General features: G+C 34.6%; 1 pseudogene; it reads left to right on the top strand.

Annotated features, from left to right (window-relative positions):
• Positions 1-487: 487 nt before the first annotated feature.
• LOC120165849 lies at positions 488-8,700 on the top strand (annotated as a pseudogene).
• The last annotated feature ends 13,632 nt before the right edge of the window (positions 8,701-22,332 follow it).

Below are 22,332 nucleotides of genomic sequence, written 5' to 3'. Positions count from 1 at the left end.
TGAAATTCTTCTCTCTGAGTTATATACACAACCTCCTGATCTGAAATCATGAAATCTACCTATTTCAGTCCCATTGAGTTGAGTATCAGAATATCATCCGAAACTTGAATTTATGTTGAGCTCTTCTTCTGCAGCAACATGTTACAAGTGCAGTAACAGATTCATGAAGGGAGAGCATTAACAAAAAGGTTTGTCCCTATTTTTTCGATGTCCATGTTTAAAGCTTATGAAGTGTTTACCTCGTGCAAGTCTTCTTCATTTTCTCCATTTACAGCACTTCGGATATTAACAATCAGCTTAAGCTTGGAGCAAGTAGTTCAGAGGAAGCAGCACCATGGGTTCATTGCTTGAAGGAATCCTGTCCCAACAGACCCAAAAATATGTTCTAAACTTCAATGGACTTACTATATAGTTCAAATTCCTGTACCTAAAGATCCGAAAGAACTCAGTCAGTTGACCATTTCGTTCATCTGTTCATGCGGAGGCTATGATATCTGATATAACTGTACCCTCATCTTGGAAAATATTTGGTTGTGAAAATGGTGAAGATTTAAGCTCCTGTTGACACTATTAGTGTATAAATTCATGAATCATTGACAATTTGTGTTGCTAATACAGGGTTACAGCTTTTCAAATAAGCAAAACATCGAGATTCGCATGGAGGGGTGTGTTGCTCTTTGGACACAGTTCATGGTTGTTGTACTTAATTCTTTTTTTCTTTATGGATGAAGATTATTCTTGTTGTCAGCATTGGAATGATCATCCAGCTACAATGACTGTTGGCATGGTGGATGGGACCTCGGAGGCCATTTTCCTTGCACTTATGTCTCTTGGTCCTCAAGATCAGAGTAAGATGTTCATTCGTGTTCGATTACCTCAATGCAGTATGTCTAAATGGAATTTTCCAATTTCTCGATGTTAAACAACGGTTTGTCTTGCAGATGAGACTTCTGTGTCTACCAAGGCAGCGTGGTCGAGTGCCTTGACGATCATACGGATATCATTCACAAGAAGTTGTATTGTGATTAGTTACCTTGGTCTGATTCTATGCTTTGTCTGAACATAATTCACGCTTTAGGTTTCGAATTGATCACAGAAGGTCTTGCAGGGGAATGAAGCAGAGAGATTTATTGCTTCAACGCTATTGGTGACGAGAGGATGATGGCACATACGGTACTAATTAAGGCAAAGTCATGAAAATTTGCAGAAATGTCAGTTTCGAACCGAACTTTCCATTATCTGTTCTTGTCGTAGTGATTCTGTACCATTCCGTGGTCCACGATAAATGTCCCCCTCAAAGTGGCTATGTTCGTTCTCACCTTAAAAGTAATGTATGCTCCAGAATAGGAATTTATAGAAGTTCTCGATCCTCTTGAGTGCACATGAAACATCACTTCATTTTTGTCTAGTTTCAGATATTGTTCTATGTTTTGAACGTTTTGTGTTGCAAAAAAGAATAGGTGGGGGATATGTCATCACTCCCGTGAACCAGGGGCAACAGTCAACGGTGAAGCACATGCTTGCCATTGATTGGAAGTTGTGGAAATTCTATGTACGGCCATCCGCTGCTAGATCCTTGACAATTTCAATGCTCAAGAGAGTTGCAGGTGTCTCACTACTCACTAATAGTAGTCGAAGTTCCAGTAGTTCCATTTCATCAATGGTGTGTTAAATGTTTTATTGCACTTATATGTTGCAGTCTTAAGGGAGCTGTTCAAAGGCAAACAAGGAAATTATTCTTCCATATGCTTGTCCAGGGAGTGGCTAAGGCATATACAGTTGCCTCAAACTGAAAAATAGATAATAATATCGACATCGAGAGTGCTGAAAGGATTGAGGAAGATGATTTGATTGAGAATGAGGTGGAAAAACTGGCACATACGCAAGTGACTCCAATGGGTCTGATTGAAGAGTGATGAATTTTTTGATGTACCTGAAACATCTGAATTTACAGATGATGATCATTTGGAAAGTGAGTGGGATACCGAGCCAAGTTCCAAAATGTATGCCCTGGTACTCACTTTGTCTATAGAACAGATTCTGACTGTTATATATCCTTGTAATACACTGAAATTTCCAAACCCGAAGTTGATACAGTTTGATGCGAGAATAAACTGCATAGGGAGTCAGTTTTTTCCCTGCATTTTATTTCTAACCATCATCAACAGATTTCGATTGACTTGAGTGTCTACCAGTGACACCCTAGGTTGATCAATCTACCAATGCAATATGAGATAGGATTTTCTTCGAGATCGACTCTTCCTATGCCGAACTTATTCAATCAAATTGGACTAACAGCTTTTTGTTTCCACCGTTCTTATTTTGTATTTCAAATCATTCAATAAAATACATTTCGATGATCTTTCGGTTTTTCGTATTTCTGCAGAACTCATATCACCCAAAATTAACATCGGCAGCCGATTTTGTGAGTAAGTTACATGATCTTGCAAGTGAGTGCAACTATGTTATCCAAGGTTCTTCATTACTATGTTATTCGGACTCAGTTTAGAACTTGAGATAGATTAATGGATCAAATGCATCATTTTCTCAGTTTTTAAATTACTATCTTCTGAGTATCAAGTATTTGATCTTATTCTTTCTGCAGCTCAAAAGAAGGGTGACGTGGACTTACAAGAGATGGCCAAGGAGGACACCCTGCCCTACTGCTATGGAAACTCACTCCAAAAGGACCCGACTTGTACTTTACATTGCAGTTGGTCAACCGGCAGTTCATCTTGGTTCTTGATTCGTGGTAAATGTTACTTGCAAGACAACCTAAAGGTATTAATTAATTCATTCATGTCACTTTCATTTTAGAAATGTACTTAATCAAATTCAAATGTTAGATACAATCTATGTATCTAACACTCACATTATTTGAATCTATGTATTAAACTTATAATCTTTCTTAGATCAAGGCAAACGGGACCTTGATGCAAATGATAGGGGCAGACTGGTTAATATCCGATAAACAAGAAGATGATCTCGGCAGCCGACTAGGTGGTATCGTGCAGGTTCGAGCTTTAATGTGTAATTTGTATGGGTACAACAATCTAGTTGAGCCGAACTCAATTTGTAAGAACCTCGAGCACAAACTCTAGCTGGATTGAGTTTCATTTTTAAAGCTTGAGCTCGATTTCGAGATGAAAATCCAACTGTCCGAGCTTGTTCAACCAGGCCAGATTTCCTATCAAAGAACAGGCTCGACATGTTAGCTGGTTTAGTCATGCATTACGATGCTAAAATTCAGCTTGTTTGACACATGTTTTAATCAAATCTGAGTAACTTGCCAGGCATTAATATCTTGTTTACACCTCTAAGTATAAGCTTATTTCAAGCAATAAACATCTGAGATAACAAACTAAGTTTGTTGCTAACCAAAGAGCAGTAACCATAAAGCAGTCTGCAAATAAATGGTCTCTAGTTTCAAGAGCGTCATTACAAAGAATACATTGACCATTGGTGACGAGTCCCATTCGTAAGAGTCTCTCCCGAGTTGGGAGCCGATCAAGGATAGCTAACCAAGCAATAAAACTGAATTTGGGAATGTGAAGTGGAAACCAAATTAGCTTTTGCCACTGGACTTTATCATGCTTGATTCGAACTTCTTCCCAAATCCCTTTAGCATTCGTAATTCCAACATTAAGAATAGGTAAGGCCTCGGTTTTCAGTTTCAACAGTTTTTTGAAGATGTAACTAGAAGAAGCAGTCGTTGACATTTGGCAAAAATCATTAGATTTAATTACATAAGCATAGGTCCAAGCAATCCATAAGGAACCTTGACCGGCTAGAAGGTTTCGAATAAGCAGAATCAAGCAGACCTTGTTCCAAGATTTTAAATCCTTTAAGCCTAGCCTTCCTTCAGACTTTGGTTTGCATAAATTACCCCAACTTACCCTTGCTCCTGAGGCTGAAGTGTCAGAGCCTTTCCATAAGTATCTCGAGCATAGTTGGTTAATTCTATTAATAACAGTTTGGGGAAGCAGGAATTGTCGACACCAGAAATTAGCAATGTTTTGTAAGACAGTTTTAATGAGTTCTAGCCTTCCAGCATAGCTTAAGTGCCTCCCTGACCATTGGTGAATCCTGGATCTAATCTTATCAATCAGGGGGAACAATCCTTAACAGAGAGTTTCCTAGAAACAAGAGGAACTCCGAGATATCTCACTGGTAGAAGACCAATTTTAAAACTAGTAGAGATCTTGATAATTTCTAGATTCCTTGGAGAAATATTTGCTGTAAAAATTTCAGATTTAGCCACATTAAGTTGAAGCCCAGAGATTTCATAAAATTTATTGAGAATAGAAATAACTCCAGCAATAGACTCCATATTTCCCTTGCAAAAGATTAGAAGGTCGTTAGCAAAAGTAAGGTGAATGAGCCCTATTTTTTTATATTTAGGATGATAACCGATTAATCCTGTGGCAACAGTAAGATTAAGAAGCGTGGAAATGATGTTCATAGCAAGAACAAAGAGAATTGGGGATAAAGGATCTCCCTGTCTAAGGCCTCTTTCAACTTTGAAATAACCAATCAATGAACCATTGAATGAGATTGAGTATTTTGCTCCAGTGTAACAAGTTTCAATCCAAGAATGAAAAAAAGGAGGCAAATCAATAGCTTTGAGAAAGAAAGAAAGGAATCTCCAGTCAAGAGAATCAAAGCCTTTTGAAGATCAATCTTGATAGCACACCTTGGAGAGATAGAATTTCTCCCATAGCCTTTGACAAGATCTTGAGCAAGAAGAGTATTATCGATAATATTTCTTCCCTTTACAAAGGTTGTTTGGTTAAGAGTGATTATGTCAGGAAGAATGATTTTCAGCCTTTGAACAAGGATCTTAGTAATTGCCTTATAGACCACGGAGCAACAAGAGATGGGTCTATAATCTTTAACCTTGCTAGGATTTGTGATCTTGGGAACCAGGGCAATTATTGTAGAATTGAAGGCTGGTAAAACGAAAGAGTTATGGAACAAGTATTTTATAGCTTTAATCACATCTTTGCCAATCACTGACCAAGTAAATTTAAAGAAGAAAGGTGTGAAACCATCCGGGCCAGGTGCTTTATCATTTCCTTGGCTGAAGAAAGCATCCTTAATCTCCTCGTCAGTGATATTTTTCCCCAATTCTGCTGAAGCCTCAGAGACATATTGAACTGAAGCAAATTTTTTAAAACAGTAGGGTCAGTGTCTTTAACATTCGAATCAGCATTCCCCAACTGATTTTTATATGCCATGTCATCAAATTCTTCTAGTCTTCTGCCATGATATTCACAAGAACTCTTATTGTTTCTCTCTTGTTCTTAGAGGCAATGACAGAGTGAAAATACTTTGAGCATTTGTCACCCTCCTTGAGTCATTGTATTTTTGCCTTATGTTTTAAGAACTGATTTTCAGCCTGCTCAAGAAAAGAGAGATCACTTTGAATTATAAGCTCAGAATCAATAGAAGACGTTCTGTTAAGGGTAGGGAGTTGAATTTGTTCAAGTTCCATTTTCTTAAGCTTTACCCTATCCATAATATTGTTGTAGCAGGCCTTATTTAGAATTCTCAAGCATGTCTTAAGATTCTTTAATTTGAGGAAGAGAGACAACATTGGATTTCCTTGCGTATAAAGCTCCCATGATTTTTTTATCTCAGTAAGGAAGTTAGGATTCTTGGTCTAGAAGTTAAAAATTTGAAAGGTTTGGGCCGATTAGTATGGAGTCTTTATTTAGCCAAAAAGAGCCAGACAATGGCCAGAGGGTCCTGGAGCAAGGAATTCCACAAAGGAATTGACCCAGGAAGAGTTAACAAGAACTCTGTCTAATTTCCTAGCAAGATAGGAGTCCTTCTGTTTATTACTCCATGTGAAAGTTGGTCCAAAAAATGGGTGATCCTGAAGAAGGAGGTCTTGGACTGTATCTTGGAAATCTTTCATTTCATTAGTAGTATAATGACCCAGGATGTCATGGTCAGAGCTTTCAACAGAGTGAAGAAAAATATTAAAATCACCCCCTAAGATCCAAGGGGATGAACCAATACTAGAATCAAGGTATTTTAAATGATGCCAAAGATGTTTCCTTTGAGTACCATCATTGCTGCCATATATGGCTGAGATAAAAAAAGGAATCCCATTTCTAAGAACTCTAACAGTGATGCTCTGAGCAGTAGACTGGTAAAGGGATAAATCCAAGCCTTTTTTCCATAGAAACCAAATCCTACCATTAGTAGCATAGTCATAATTTGTGAAGCAATTCCAAGAGCTGAATTTGAGGCTTAGTATATCTTCAAATTTTTCTGATTTTACTCTGGTCTCTAATAAACAAAGGATATCAACTTTCAAGAGAGTGGCCCTATAAAGAAACTTATTTTGTTTATGAGGATTATTCAATCCTCTAACGTTCCAGAAGCAAAAAATCATTGAGAAGTAGAGGTTAGTTCACCTCCAAGTACTATGTCAGAGACACATTTTGACTTGTCAAGTTGCTCTTTCTTTTTAGATTTAAGATCTTTTATTAGCAGAGCCACTCCCAATGCAGCAGACCTTGGTTTTTTCCTGTGAATCTAAGTTGGGGGAGGAATCATCTATAGAATTTAAGACCTCGAATCTGTTTGAAGATCCTTTTAAAGAAGTCTTGTTATTTTTTTAGGACAACCCCTTCCTCTTTTTGGGACATTAGAAACTTTGGTAGCATTTCCAGAAGGAGAAGTATTTGTTCTTCAGAGGAGTTGATTTGAGGTAGTGAAATTTCTGAAGTATTTCCATCCTCATTAGAAAGATGATGAGACTCATTTAAAGCAGACGGATTAGCTTCATTATTGACATTTAGAGACAAAGTAATTAATGAAGTGTTGCAGACTTCATTTTTAACAGGAGAAGAGCTAGATTGATTATCCTTTGCAGCAGTATCATAAGGAAACAAATATGAAGTACCGCTGACCTCATTAGAAACAGGAAAAGAATCATGATGATCAACCTTAGCAGCAAGATCAGAAGTGGGCAATAAAGTGCTAGTTATTTCATTAAAAGGTTCTTTATCTTTGAAAGGAATCTCGTTTTTTCCTTTGGAACCAGAAGATAGAGAAACGGAGGAAGATTGCACAGCAGGAATAGAGTCACTTTTTTTCCTCCAAATTTGTTGGTTAACAGGAGCTGGGTCTTTAGAAACTAAACATGCTTTCTCAGAATGCCCAAATTTGTTACATTTTAAGCAACTAAAAGGAAGCCAAGGAACATCAACATATACAGTAGTTGACTACCCATTAGCAAGGATAACTTCAATAGTTTTAGGAATAACATCTTTCACTCCAATCTCTACACAGATTTTGGCAAACTCTAACCTAGATTTCGAGGCAGTAACCGAGTCCATAGTTAGAGGGTTACCAATGGCGCTTGCTATGTAGCTAAGGCCCTCTCTCTCTCGAAAATAGTTCGAGAGGAACATTGAAGAGATGAACCCACAGAGGGATTTTTGAAAGATCAAAATGAAGACGTTTAGAATTAGACTCCCATTTCCTTAGAATTAAAGGTTTATTCAATATATGCCATGGCCCATTTTGCAGTACTCAATCTCTCGCAGAATCATTGTTGAAAGAAAAGATGTAAAGATTGCTTCCAGCGAAGCTTACCTGGAGCGAACACCTTTAGACTGGTTATTCCACAGGTTTTCCACCATTCTTTGCATTGTTGAAAAATTGGGAGCAGCACCCAGGAATTGACCCACCAGGGATGAACTCCATCGGCAATTCCAGTATCGTATATTTCTTTTGGTGGTTGGATGATAAAGGTCGAGTCGCGAGAATTCAGTGGGAAATATTGAAGCTCTTGTCTAGATTGACATCCGAAAAGCTTCCTCCAGTCCATAATAATGAAGAGAAGAGCACACAGACTAGAAGGAATCTGAAAGAATGAAGAGAAGTCACCAGAGACGCCCGGGTTCTTAGATCCGTTAGACCCTCTAACGTACGCCTGAGAAACCAGAGAAAATGAGCAGAAACATGCAGCTCAAGGTGGACCAAAATTTTTCTTTATCATTAATTTCCAGGTATGCTTGATTGTTATACATCTCGAATCACGTTCTCTGTTTTCATCATCGATCACGTAACAATACTTCCACAAATGCGAATCATATTCCCAAGACGTCGAAGCGTGCACTGGCAATATACTATATGATGAAATCTCCTTTGGAAGATCATCCTTTTCTGTACAAATTCGTAAACGAAGATGATGCCTTTAGGAACTCGAGATTGAAGATCATATCATGCATTTCTAAGGTGAGAAATGCTTTGATATACAAACATCATGGTTTGAATTCCGAATTCATCATGGTTTTGACTAACAACGTGCATGTTTAGGGATCATGGATGGCAAAGCAAAGTGTTCGAAAGAGACCTGCCACATTGGGTCAATTTCTTGAAACTCATTATTTCAGAGGGAATAATTACATCGAGGTACATTATATGTAAAGATATTTCAAGAAAAATGAAGAATCAGAGTAATGTAGGATATAACGATCAAAATGTTTGAAAATTTGCAGGTTGACATTGATGTTGGATATTCAACAATGGCACTTGGCATATCTAATTTTCTTCAGGGATATCTTAACAATTTGGTCCTGGGAATGGCTTTTATTATACAGGTAAGTCCTCTTCCAACGTGCATAGTCAGGCATGACAGAAAACAAAGAGAAAAGTAACACCAGTATGATCTGAAAATATTAAGGTATTCAACTCAAGGCTTTTGGAACATGCAGGTTTAACCATGTTGATCCATCCAAAGCATTGCAAGCATTGCCTGACCAAATGTTTTCAAATCCAAAGTTAACCCATTTTACTCCAAGTAAGTGTTTCACTCTAAATTATCATTGTATATGGGGATACGAATTTTAAATTTTATTTTCTTTATAAATTATACTAAAGAGATGTACACGTTATGAATAAACTAATTTAGAAAGAAAAAAAGTATAAATTTGTGAGATTCAAAATTCTTTAGGAATTTCACAAATATGTGGATTTTATAAATATTCATGTTTATTATGTTGTCTCTCATTTTCACTCTTCTCAAATCCAAATTCAAATTATGGATATACCAATACTTTTTAAGTTATTTTCATTTCAAAAGTTCCTTTTAACGACAAAATTGAATAGTTAGTAAGTTTTGTAATAAAAAAATATACGAATTTACATTAATTAGTTTAACCTATTTTTTAATGCAATAAAATCTAAGGAAGAGGAATAAGTGAAAGTAAACAAAATATATAAAGAAAATAAAAAGATAAGTCTACACCCAACGTTGTACATCGCAACACACCTCTAAAGCGATATACCAAAACACTTCACTAATTAAATTATCCTTATTAAGTAAATATTAAAAGAGTAAATTATAAGCTTAGTACTTACACTAATCATTTTTATTTTGTTTTAATACCTAAACTTTATTTTTTTCAAAACCATTAACGACAATAATGATGTGGCATGACATGTCAATTGTTTATTTTTTAATTTCCACGTCACATTCCTATTTCTCTATAAATATTTTTTAATTAATTTTATTCAACCAATTAAATGGAAACACGTGTCACTGACTATGGGGATAAAAATAAAAGAAATTATTCTTACTCTTAGCACAATTTGAACCTAAACTTCTTACATGAAATGCAAGGCACTCAACCTAGGGAAGGCAGATGGGTACAATTATGTGGATTTTGCATCGTACCCGCTCCAATTGGAGTGGGGATAAGTATAAGTTTAGTGGGTAGTGTGCGAGTGTGGATGTGAAATGTAATGCCCTAAATATTGAATTAGGGTTGTAATGAAATGATATAAAAATATGAGGATTTATTCGATTAAATGATATAAGATTAGAATGATTTGGATTAGTGGTTTAGACTAAATTGAAATAATAGATAGTTTAGAGGGCATTTTGGTCCCTTACAAGAAAATGAATTTAAAATTATTAGTTAGTAAGGTATTAAATCTAAGGGAAAAAGGAAAGTAAACACCAAAAAGCTATTTTCTTTTCTTCTTCTTTCATGTGGGTGAAGCCTTCTCTATAGCTCCAAAGGTAAGCTTCCATTAAATCAGTTTTCCTTTTGATTATGAGTTGTTTTTACAACCTTAAGTGATATAGAAGCTTAAGGAAGGATTAAAGGGGATCACAACTAAGTTATGGATGAGATAATAGAGATTGAAGAAAATGGGTTTTTGAGTGATATGTTACAATATGAGTGTTTATGTATATTTACTGGTAGATTTGACTTGTCAAAGAGGTAAATGGGAGATTAAAAGCATTTGATAGGATTAAAAACACATTAGGAAAAGTGGTGTGATTCTTAGAATTGATTGTTCTTGGAAGATTTTAGATGTTTTAAGAGACTAAATGAAGGAATGTTAGTATGGACAGTTAAAGAAGAGTTCAATAGCATTGTACGGTGTATATATAACAAAATTTAACCCCATTTGGGTGATAATCGGGTTAAAAACTGGAAATTCTAGGTAAGAGAATTGGTACTGATAGAACAGTACCGATACTACAGGCTAAAAATAGGGTGAACTTGCTAAGTAGTATCAATATTGATTCAATCAGTATCAATACCGAAGGGGGAGTATCGATACCGAAGGGCAAGTATCGATACCATTTCGAAACAGAATGCAAAAATGGTATCGATACCATATCAGAGTATCGATACCATAGTATAGTAGTTGTAGACACCCGTTTTTGTCCGGGTTTATATTATTATTATTACTATTATTACATTTGCAGGCCCAGATTACAAGCATCAACAACCTAGCAGATAATAACACCCAAGACCCAAATTTGGATTCGAACAGTAGACTCGACCTAGTTGAATTAGGGTTGTGAAACCCTAAAAGTCATCAGCTAAAGCTACCACAAACTCCAATTAACCTCTGTGTCAACGACAAGATTTTATCCTCACCAACAGCTTGGGCCATCTCAACCAAATTTATCAAGTCACATGCACCAAAGTCAAACAAAATTAATGATTTCACCTAACCCATCAACATCATATCAAACGCAAAGAAATTTTAGATCCATCCATGAAGATTAGGTGAAGATATCAACCATACAATATGCAAAGGATTCGAAGACAGGGGGTCTGGAACGAAACAGAAAAAAGAGAACAACATAGAGCATTGTTCATCAAAGGAAGCAGTGTAAATAGAGGTTGTTACTTTTTTTCAAAACAAAAAAACAGATTGTAATCGAGAGAAGGGTTTTTCTCCATATTTTTGGAGGATAAATGTAACAAAGATTTGAAGAAGAATCAGTAGTAATACTCCAAAACATTTGGGTAACTCAAGATTTTCATTCATTTTTATATTGTTTTCTGTTATTGCTCAATATAAAATAAGGATTAAGTGAGGGATTTAGTTTCGTTACTTTAAGCCTCGATCTTTTGTAAGAGGAGCGTTAACCGGTTCCCTTTTTTGGTCTGCAACGTGTGTGAGAATGAGAGGGGGAGGGTTAGAGAAAAAAAGTGAAGCGTGAGGTTTGTGAAGAAGAATGAAATAAAATAGGGTGAGCTGAGAAGAGAAAGGGAGTAAGAGGCGGCATTTTTTATAGATTAGGGTTACCATTTGTGCTTAAGGGTAGTATTTATTTTAAGATTTTTTGTTTAATTGAATTTTAGTCCCTCAAAAGTTGCAGGTTTTTACGTTTAAATCATGGATCTGTGCGTTTTTTTTTTATATTTGAACACTAAGTGTTATATATATGTTTTAATTATTATGTTATGCGTTTTTTATTTGAACACTAGTTCATAAGTATTATATATATATATTTATATTAAATATGCTTTAGTTATTATAATCGTATGTTGTTTTTATGCATCCTATATTACTGTTTAACTTATATATTATATTATTAAATAGGTGTATTATATATATATATATATATTGAATATGCTTTAGTTATTATAATCGTATGTTGTTTCTATGTATCCCATATTACATGTGTTTAATTTATATATTATTAAATAGGTGTATATAATTTTTGTATGAATATGTTACTTTGCATAATAGCTCTTTGTGTATTCTTCAATGTATATGTGGTCGTATATAATTCTCATGTGGATAACTCGACATTATTACATGTTATATTAATATTTGGTTTTGTGCATAATATTTATAAATATTACATGTTAGTCATTGATTTAATGTGCTTGTGTATTTTTTTTATTCAAATTTGGCTATGATGTTAGTAAATATATCGTTTTAGTCCTTGTTTTAATTTGGTTTAATTGTGATTTAGCTTTCAAGTTTTTGATTTGTTGCACTTTAGTTCTAAATTTCATTTTTGGGGTTATTTTCACTTTTAGTATAAGTATTATTTGATATTTTGATCTAAGAAATTTGCAATAGATTAATTGATTTCAATACTTTATGCGGTCCTTAAGCTTCAATAATTATTTTAGTTTATAATATTAGAATATTATAAAAAAGAAAAAAATATGAATAAAATAATGTTAGATTTGATGATATTTGAGAGTTGAAAATTATGCTTGCCGACAGTTCACATGCCATTGTCTTCCAATTTTAACATTAATGTCATACAATATAATTAATTAATTAATTAATTAAACATTATTAGATGATAGCATATAGACTACATAAATTAATGTTGAAGCTACGTTCATATTGGGATAATTTTTCCTTATAAAGTAGAATAAGATGCAATTATTAAGAATTAGTGGGGGGGTTTGATTTGATATATTAATTGGTGCTTTGACTTTTAATATTGTTTTGGCTAAAAAGAAAATTTTTAATTGGACATCATAATTTTATACTTTGGGGTTAAATTACATTGTAGAAACTCTTTTATTTATATTTGTGGTTCTGTTCTACGAATTTCTATTTTTTCTATTTTGGTCATTTAAATGTATATTTTTGCTATTTAATCCCTTAAATTTTTGTTTGTTTTATTTTAATATTAAGTTCATATTTTTGTTAGATATCTTATGAGTATAAGGATTTTGTTTTTAAAAAATGTAACCGACTCTTTTATTACGACAAAATGTAAGCGACATAGTACCAATTTTGGGCGCTGTGGGGGTGCTAATCCTTCCCCATGCGTAACCGACTCCTGAACATGTTTTAATCAAATCTTTGGTAAACGCAGACCAACTTTTGTCTTAAAAAATTGATTTTTCTTAAAATTTTTTAAAAGACATTTTTAGGTATTCGACCTACCTAATCCAAAGGTTGATGGCGATTCTTTTCAACTATATCAAATTTAATCCAAAATCACCAATTTTCCAAAATTAAAGTCGTAACTATTTTTTAAAATAATAAACGATTGTCCCACCTAAAAAATGGTTACGACAGCTTGGCGACTCCGCTGGGGACATTTTTTTAGAGAGTCAAGCTGTAAGTCGTTTATACATTGTCGTTGTAATGGAAATTATGAGTTCAAGTTTTTAGTTAATTTATGATTCATTTATTGAAGTTTGTAATTGCTTCATTTTTTGTTATACTACCATTTTGATTTTTGCTTTCAGATCTGTCCAAGTTTTTGTCGTGGTTTCATTTTCGTTTTGAGTTAAAGGGTTGAATGTTCCTCCTCACACACATCACGTTCATTTGCATAACATAAGCTCACTTATGAGCTTTGTCCCTTTTAAGTTGAGATGAAAGCTTAACCTACGTGAGATAATTTTTTCTCCGCACGGGTTTTAGCAAGTAATCTTTGGGGTTCATATACTTTATATCTACGTGAGATAAATTGTTTCTCCGCATGGACATAAGGGAATGTATCATCTCGAATTGAACTCGATCCGCAAGAGCCTGTAATGGCCAAGATTGAGGGTTTATTAGCCCAAGGGGGCACCAACTTTAAGGACAATTCGAGTACCTTTTCCCGTTAGAGCCAAAACCATGCATATATTGAACCGTAGAATCGTTACCCTAGGTATTAGACATACTGAGCCTCTGACCGTTAGTAAGTACCCAAATTAAGTGTACACAAAGGAGGAGCGTTTCTGAACCTTTTTATTTTCTGTTGAACAACATCATGTGAACTAGATATCATACGGTTAGGATCATTTCATTGAAAATAATTATTTTGGGTAGAAAGCATGTTTGGGTAGGATCACTATCTAATAAAAGCATGATTGGGTAGATATCATGATTGGGTAGGTGTTATATTTATCTTTAAATAGAATCTTTTAATTTTATTGATTATTTCTCCCATACTAATTTATTTCTTTTCTTTTGCGTATGCCATTTTTTCGTCCTTCTTTGCATTGCATCACTTTCGCATCTGTATTTGCATCTTCGCATTTGCATAATCATCATGAATAAAAGAAAGGTGTTGATTAAACCAAGTAATCATCAGATTAGAAGAGCGATCATTGAAATGGAAAAGAGTTTTCATAACAAGGAAGAACTCAATCCAGCGGTTCAAAATTAGTCTGAAGAAACACAAAGGGTGAAAGGAGACAATTTGTCTGGGGATTATGTATCATATGATAACAAATGTCAATGTCAATCTCAAGCAAGAATGATCTACAAGAGCTGATATAGATTTGGGATATTTAGAGAATAGTTACCAAGGAGAAATTTCACAAGAAATATGGTGACATGGTTTATTTCCTTTGCGTAAAGATAGATGAGTCGTTGCTTAAAATCTCTGGTCTAATGCCAGAATTTTGCATACAAATGTTTCACTTTTAAAAAATAAGATTTGACACCAACAATAGAAGAGTACTACTTTATTTAATTTCAAAAACATACAGGTGGATAAAGTTTATTCCAGACCTCTGAAAGTTCAATCCTTCAAGAATAAACTGATAAAGATTACTGGTAAAGGTGAAAATTGGATAGTACAACATTTAACAAAAAGGACAAAGTGAAAGATTTCATTAACATTGTCTTAATAAGGTGATACTGAGCATATAGATGAAGATACAAGATTGGACACATTTGCTCTTGCCATGTATGGTCTAGTGATATTTCCAAAGACTTTGTTCCATGTGGAAAGTGTTGTTGTAGATTTCTTTAACATATTGATGAAGGGTATAAATCCAGCACAGATAGATTTAGTAGAGACTTTTTGATCCCTAAATGATTGCCATAAATTGGAAAAAAGGCAATTCAGATGTTGCACTCAAATACTCACCATCTGGATTCAGAATCATTTCTAGAAAGAGGAGAAAATTATTGGGGTCATGATCGTGGAACTAAATAAAAAGGCAAAACTGCATTCATAGATTGATTTTCTTGTAAAGATGAAAGTTCTTTTGGAAGAATGGAACTCTTCTAAGAATGATTACTTTTGGAAATCGATACCTTTTGCATTTACATTTACATTTGCATTCACATCTTTGCATTTTTATGTTTGTATTTACATTTTTCGCATCTTTTCATAGTTTCAATCTTACATCATGCGTTTGCATTTTGTTTCAAACTAATTTACATGCATTAAATCATGAAAATATGGGAATAATTCGTGGAGGATTCCATGACAGAATTTTCGAAATCAAATTGGAGCTAACTTGGTCTTCTTAGAGAAGGATAAAAACCATGAATGAGATTGTAGCAAGGGTTGGTAGAATCGAGAAACTCCAAGAGCAACTTATCAAGATTCAACAAAAATTTATTAATGAAGCTAGGAAATTCCAAGTTGAATCCAGAGAACATATGTCCAAGTTGATGAGCATGATGGTTACAATAATATATGGGGAGAAATAATTAGAAGACCCTATTATGCAAGAAAAGATGAAACTTCAAGTGCTAATATGAATAATAGTGGTACAGCCAATGCGATAGTAGAAAATGATCAAGAACCTGTTAAGGGATATGGTAATTCAAGTCAAATCCAAAAATTAAGTATGATTCTAGAAAATGATACAGAGATCATACTGGGAAAAGTAGAAGTTAAGGGTGAAACTTCTAATACAAAAGTGGAGCCGGACTCAAAGAAGAGAGGCATAGAGGAGGTTCAAATGCCAGTAAAGAATAACAAAAAGAATAGAAAGAAGAAGATACCTATGATTCTGATTTCGATCTCGATCTCATATTCGGACTTGATACCTTTTCTTTTTGAAAGTGGGCTCCTAATGTCTATTCCTCCAAGGCCTAATACTTATTTACGTCCAGATTGGCAATATGTCAAAAATTCATGTGGCTATCATTCTGGAGAGTTTAGCCACTCCACAAAAATTGTGCGATACTGAGATTAAAAGTTCAAAACCTCATCATGGAAGGATTGTTATGCTTTGAAAATGGAAAACCTAAGCTCCTCATAAGCTCAAAACTTGTCGATGAAGGGATATCTGCAAACCAATATCTCTCCCAAGACGTTGGTCAAACATTGAACCTTCAAAATGAACATCTCATTGATCAGTCACAAGGTCTTCAATATGGCAAGTAAAAAGTGAGGTCAAAAGAACTTTCGTACAGCCAGTTATATCCCAAGTTGCTACAAGCCCAACTGATTACTCCACGACTGGCTCAGCCTCTACTTCCCCTTATCTGAGATGGTATAATGAAAAAGTTTCTTTTGAATATCATGTCGGAGCCCGAGGACACTCTATCAAGAATTATAGCAACTTCAAGTGACAAGTCCCAGATCTTTTGACTCATGGAGTTATAGAGGAGGATGTTAACAATCAGTCTGTTTCGATTAGAAAATTGGGAGTCAGTTTCCTGAATGGTGTTGATGAGGTAAGAAATGAAGTGCAAACGGAAGAGGGCGTAAAAAGAGGAATGAGCAAAATCAAGGAAAGCAAGATATGTGAGGCAGAGATAAATGATTCAACTTTTAAGACCTCTCTGACACTAAAAACTGAGATAAGTGTGGGAAATGGCAAGCAAAAAGCTAAAGGATAGGTAATCCGAGACTGACCGCAAAAGATGTCTTGGGAAAATACTACCCTCAAGGTTTTTCAAGTGCCCATTTCCAACTTGCTATCCCCTTTAATCAAGATTCAATACCTTACTCCAAGGCCTTTAAGAGTGAAGACTAGTTCATCTACTTATGGCTATGATCTGAATAGTGCTTGCGATTTTAATCTAGGGGTATTGGGCCATCATACTGACAAGTGTATACCATTGATGGAAGAGATAGAAAGGCTCGTTGACAATGGAGTCCTGACAAGAGAAATGATTAAGAAATGGGGGGAAATGAGAACAAGAACCCTGGGCCGATTATACACCCAACATTATAAGAGCAATGGGGTATGCTAAATAAATAAGTGGAAGTTGTTATCTACCACTGTAGTACTTTCTATTTTTAGCATCTTGTTTGAACTTTTTTTTGTTCCTTTAAATAAATTTTTGTTGCTTTTAAGGTTATCAGCATTGAATAAATTTTGCAATCTTGCAGTTCTTTGAATATCAACAGGATTAAAAACTCTTTATGATTAGAGTTACACATCTTTGACAAATTATCAAGATTGGAAACTGGTAAAACAAGGACCTTGACTTAACTTCAGATGAAATATACCCAAACATTGTACCCTTCTACAAATATGAGATAGCCTTCTCCAATGCAAAAACTTAGATAAAAGGCTTGGTATTTACATATAGGAGCGTACAACATGGGGCATCTTTTGTGTGACTTTGCGAAATTGTCTAGATTACTTTCTATTGATGACGTTCGATGATGAAATCTTCACAATTAGGTAAAGTCAGTTGCTTGGGAATTGAACTCTAACGATGAGATTTTTTGATTTCCACCAAACCACTTAGACTATAACAGGTTTTTCTTAAGAGTTATATATCCATGTTATATTATTATATATACAATAAAGCTTGAGTTGTCCTTTTAGAGCAATTGGTCAATAGCCCCGGCTTTATGGATAATATTCAGCTAGCTTATTATACTATTATATACAATAAAGCTGAGCTATTCCGCTAAGGCAATTGGTTATAGAGTAAACTCGAAAGCCCTGGCTTTATGAATAGATTATATTTAAACCATGACCTTGATCGGGTACTTGGCAATTCGGTGTATGCTCCACTGTGATTGTCAAGTCAAAGACTTTGTGATGATATGAACCCTTCAGCTGGCCCGATAAAGGCAAATTACAATAAAGCTGATCTCAGCTAGCCAGACCATGGCAAATTTTATAAATAAAGAGTTTCAGTAAAGATGGACTAAGGGAGTTAAGGAACACCTGTTATAGTAAATTTCATACGAGCACACAAAAATTTCATTTTTAGATCGATATTTTCGCATTGGTTTGGTTAAAGGGAAGATTTCAGAGAAGTGAAATAAAGGTATTCTAGATGGTCTAGTAATTAGCTATGCTAGTTGTGTCATTTTGTCTGCATCTGATAAAAATACCAAGTCATAAAAGTGAGGCATGTGGCAATGTTCACAAAGAGTAAGAGAGGAGTGACATCTTTAATAGATGTAACCATAGAAAATAGGAAAGCCAACCTGAAATTTACCCATAAATCATTATACTTGTCAAAGAATTATAACTTTAAAACATTAAAGAGCTGTTAATTCTTTTGATATTCTTTAAACTCATGCTTATGATTTGATTCTATTGTGAACCTGTAAAGAACAATACTTTACAAAATTCTTTTTTTTTTGATAAAGAAAGGAGGAAAACATTTTCAAACAGGACAGTCTCAAATGAGAAAGGTTCTTGAAGCAAGTTAAGGAGTGTTATACCTCTATTTGAGAAAAACAATGAGCGATGCCAAAATGAGGAAGTACTTCACATTCTTGAAAGCAAGTGGTCCGGAAGATCAGGAGGGCTGGAAGAGATAACTTGTAACACTCTCTCATGACATTATCAACAACCTGATAAGAAGACGATGATTGTCTTATTCAAAAGGAGCACATATCCTAGTGCATAACAAAAAGGCAAGAATGCAACCAGTCAAGCAGAAGATGACCACCTTACTCAGAAGAAATACATATCTCAGACATTTCTGTTAGAAAGATTGATCACTTCTTAAGTTTGTGATAAAATGAAGATAATCCCTCAAAATTACTTGACAACACTGTTGTTCAGTAACACCATAATAAGAGCATTCAAGATAAACAAATTTGGGCACAAATAGAGCCACAGTGATCCAAAAATATGAGCATTATCAAAGTTGTACCTCATGGGAATCATGAGATTCAAATTCAATGGACATCGAGAATGAACCTTTTGACTTGAAGGATGTGGCATTTTAAAGGCCCATTTTAGACATAAATGATCTATGTGGGGCATCTTGAAGGCTCACATCAGCATGAAATAACAGAAATGATTCATATGGGGCATTTTGAAAGCTTATGTTGAGGCATTTTGAAGGCTCATATCAGCAATAAACAATTTTGAATGCATTTTGAACGTTCATATCAGCAAATACTGGGGCATACTGAAGGACCATATCATCATGTGTCAAGATCATTGATTTGAGCAAATATTTCCAATGAGACAGAAAGATATGAAGAATGAAAATGGTGAAATAGTGACAGTGGAGCTGACTATACATAATTGCTTTGTTCATCAGGTAGTTGCATTATTTTGGTGATTTGATACTGGTAGTTAAAGCATCACACTTGTGGTTTCACTGAACTTTGTTCTTAAGTGACGTCCTATAAAAGCTCCGAACATTATGCAAAGAGCTTCACTGACACGAAATCTGGACAAAAGCCACATGAAGGGATGAATGTCTTGTCAAATGTTTTACGAAAATCTGGGCGGAAGCCACATGAAAGGATAAATGTGTTGTCAAATGTTTTACGAACCAGTGATTATGGTGTTGAACCAATGTTGCAATCATATTAGTATTTCCATTTTTTGGTCTAAGATAAATTTTGACTTCTTCAACCCCAAGGTTAGAAGTGAGAAATGATGAAAATTTCTTTCCAGAGAAGGGGAGCTAAAATTTTAACAACGAGAAACTAGTGGAGTCAACTAAGGTTAACAACATATTGTTGTTAAGCATCTCAAAATCATATGGTCCAAATAGCCTTGTTCGAGATCTGATTGGATATGGAGACAGGAAAGGAATTAGGATAAATCTTCCTTATAATGTGTTTTAAAAGTCAAATTAGAACAGACGTTGCTCTCCTAATTAATCTCTGCCGAGTTTAGCATATCTACATCTACATTTTTCAAAGATGATAGATTCTCTTTTCCAAGATGAAAGCTTTATTGGATTTCTACACAACTCCAAGCAAAGAAAGCTGGTGTTATCCAGGACAAAATGGGGCATCAAGATCATAATTCTGATTATGGAAAGAGTTACACAAATGAAACATTTCTTTTGAGGCTTTAATGAAACAAAGAAAACACAAAGATACAAGTGGATCAGATGGTTCATCAGAAATGCCAACTTGAAATGACATTTTGACTAAGTGAAGGAAGACCGAGTTCACCATTTTGAAGTCAAATGAAGATTGCATCAACATTTTTTGCATTCATAAGAACATCATTTGCATATAAAAAAGTCATGCATTACACCAACATGAATTTGCATCTTTGCATCAAATATTCATTCATAATAGTTGCATTCAGCTACATTTTTGCAGATATTTCAGAAAAAAATGAGAGTAAAAGACAACAAGACATCCTCAGCAAGAGGGAAAATCATCTTCAGATTCAACATTTTCAAACAAATTTTGTCTCGCTTGAGACAGTCTCATTTAATACAGAAGATTTTATCTCATTCAAGATTGTTTTTCCTTGAAACAGAAGATTTTACCTCATTCAAGATTGTTTTTCCTTGAAACAAAGATTTTATCTCATTCAAGATTGTTTTCCTTGAAACATAAGATTTTATCTCACTCAAGATTGTTTTTCCTTGAAACAGAAGATTTTATCTCATTTAAGATTGTTTTTCCTTGAAACAAAAGATTTTATCTCACTCAAGATTATTTTTCCTTGAAACAGAAGATTTTATCTCACTCAAGATTGTTTTTCCTTGAAACATAAGATTTTATCTCACTCAAGATTGTTTTTCCTTGAAATAGAAGATTTTATCTCCTTGAGATAGTTTCCCTTGAAACAAATTTTGTCTCGCTTGAGATGGTTTTTCTTAAAACCAAATTCGTCTCGCTTGAGACAACTTTCCCTTGAAACAAGAAATTAATCTCACTTGAGATGGTTTTTCTTAAAACTTACTTCGTCTTGCTTGAGATAATTTTCCTTCGAAACAAAATTTATCTCACTTGAGAGAGCTTCTCTTAAAACAAGTTTCTTATTAATTTTCATCTAGTGCTAAATTTCTTACAGGAATTCAAAGAGCCAACAAATATTTCATTTCACGATTTCAGCAAAGAATTAATCCATATTTTTCACCATTGAAAGAAATGGATCTCAACAAAGATTCGAGAACCTTTGGGTCAATACCTTCGGGTACTTCAAGCAAATTATTACTGACACATGATAATCTTTTACAGGTTTGAAAATTTTCAAAGAGAAGATAAACATATCAATATTTCCAGTACAAAGTTCATAATGAGAAGAGCTTGTTCGACCTATCACTCGATTCACGGTATTTCGAATCAGTGATGCCTCACTTGAAGGATTGACATTTCCAATGGAGAGTTCATAATGAGAAGAACTTATCCGAAAGAGGAAGAATAACTTCATAATAAGAAGAACTTGTTCAACCTATCACTCGATTTAGGGCATTTCGAATCAGTGACATCTTGTTTGAGGGATAGACATTTCCAATGAAGAGTTCGTAATGAGAAGAACTCGTCCTAAAGGAGGAAGTTCATAATGAGAAGAACTTGTTCCTTTCAAAATCACCACAGAAGGAGGTGAACCAACATTTCCAGAAGAGTTCATAATGAGAAGAACTTGTCCTAAAGGAGAAAGTTCATAATGAGAAGAACGTGTTCCTTCTAAGTCCACCGTAGAAGGAGGTGACTCAAGATTTCCAGTGGAAGGTTCATAATGAGAAGGACTTGTCCAATGAGGGAGAATAAGTTCATAATGAGAAGAACTTGTTCAACCTTAGTTCAAGATTTCCAGTTGAGAGAAGAACTCATCCAATGAGGAAGAAGAAGTTCATAATGAGAAGAACTTGTTCAACCTTGGTTCGATTCCATCACAGAAGGAGGTGAATCATCATTTCCAGTAAAGAGTTCATAATGAAAAGAACTCATCTAACGAGGAAGAAGAAGTTCATAATGAGAAGAACTCATTCAACCTTGCATTAACATTTCCAGTTGAGGGTTCATAATGAGAAGAACTCATCCAACAAGTGAGAAGAAGTTTATAATGAGAAGAACTTGTTCAATTCAACACTTCAAAATGAAAGTTATCCAACTCAAAGCTCAACTTCACGACGAAAGAGCCACTCACGATTTCAACTTCACGAAGAAGAATATTGTGCCCAATGGATCGACTTAGTGTCACAACAATTTATCAT

This window comes from Hibiscus syriacus, unplaced genomic scaffold (genome assembly GCF_006381635.1).
Source record: "Hibiscus syriacus cultivar Baekdansim isolate YM2019G1 unplaced genomic scaffold, ASM638163v2 tig00111616_pilon, whole genome shotgun sequence".
NCBI classification, from domain to species: domain Eukaryota; kingdom Viridiplantae; phylum Streptophyta; class Magnoliopsida; order Malvales; family Malvaceae; genus Hibiscus; species Hibiscus syriacus.
The sequence above is the reverse complement of the archived record's forward strand: the minus strand, read 5'-3'. Positions and strand labels throughout refer to the sequence as shown.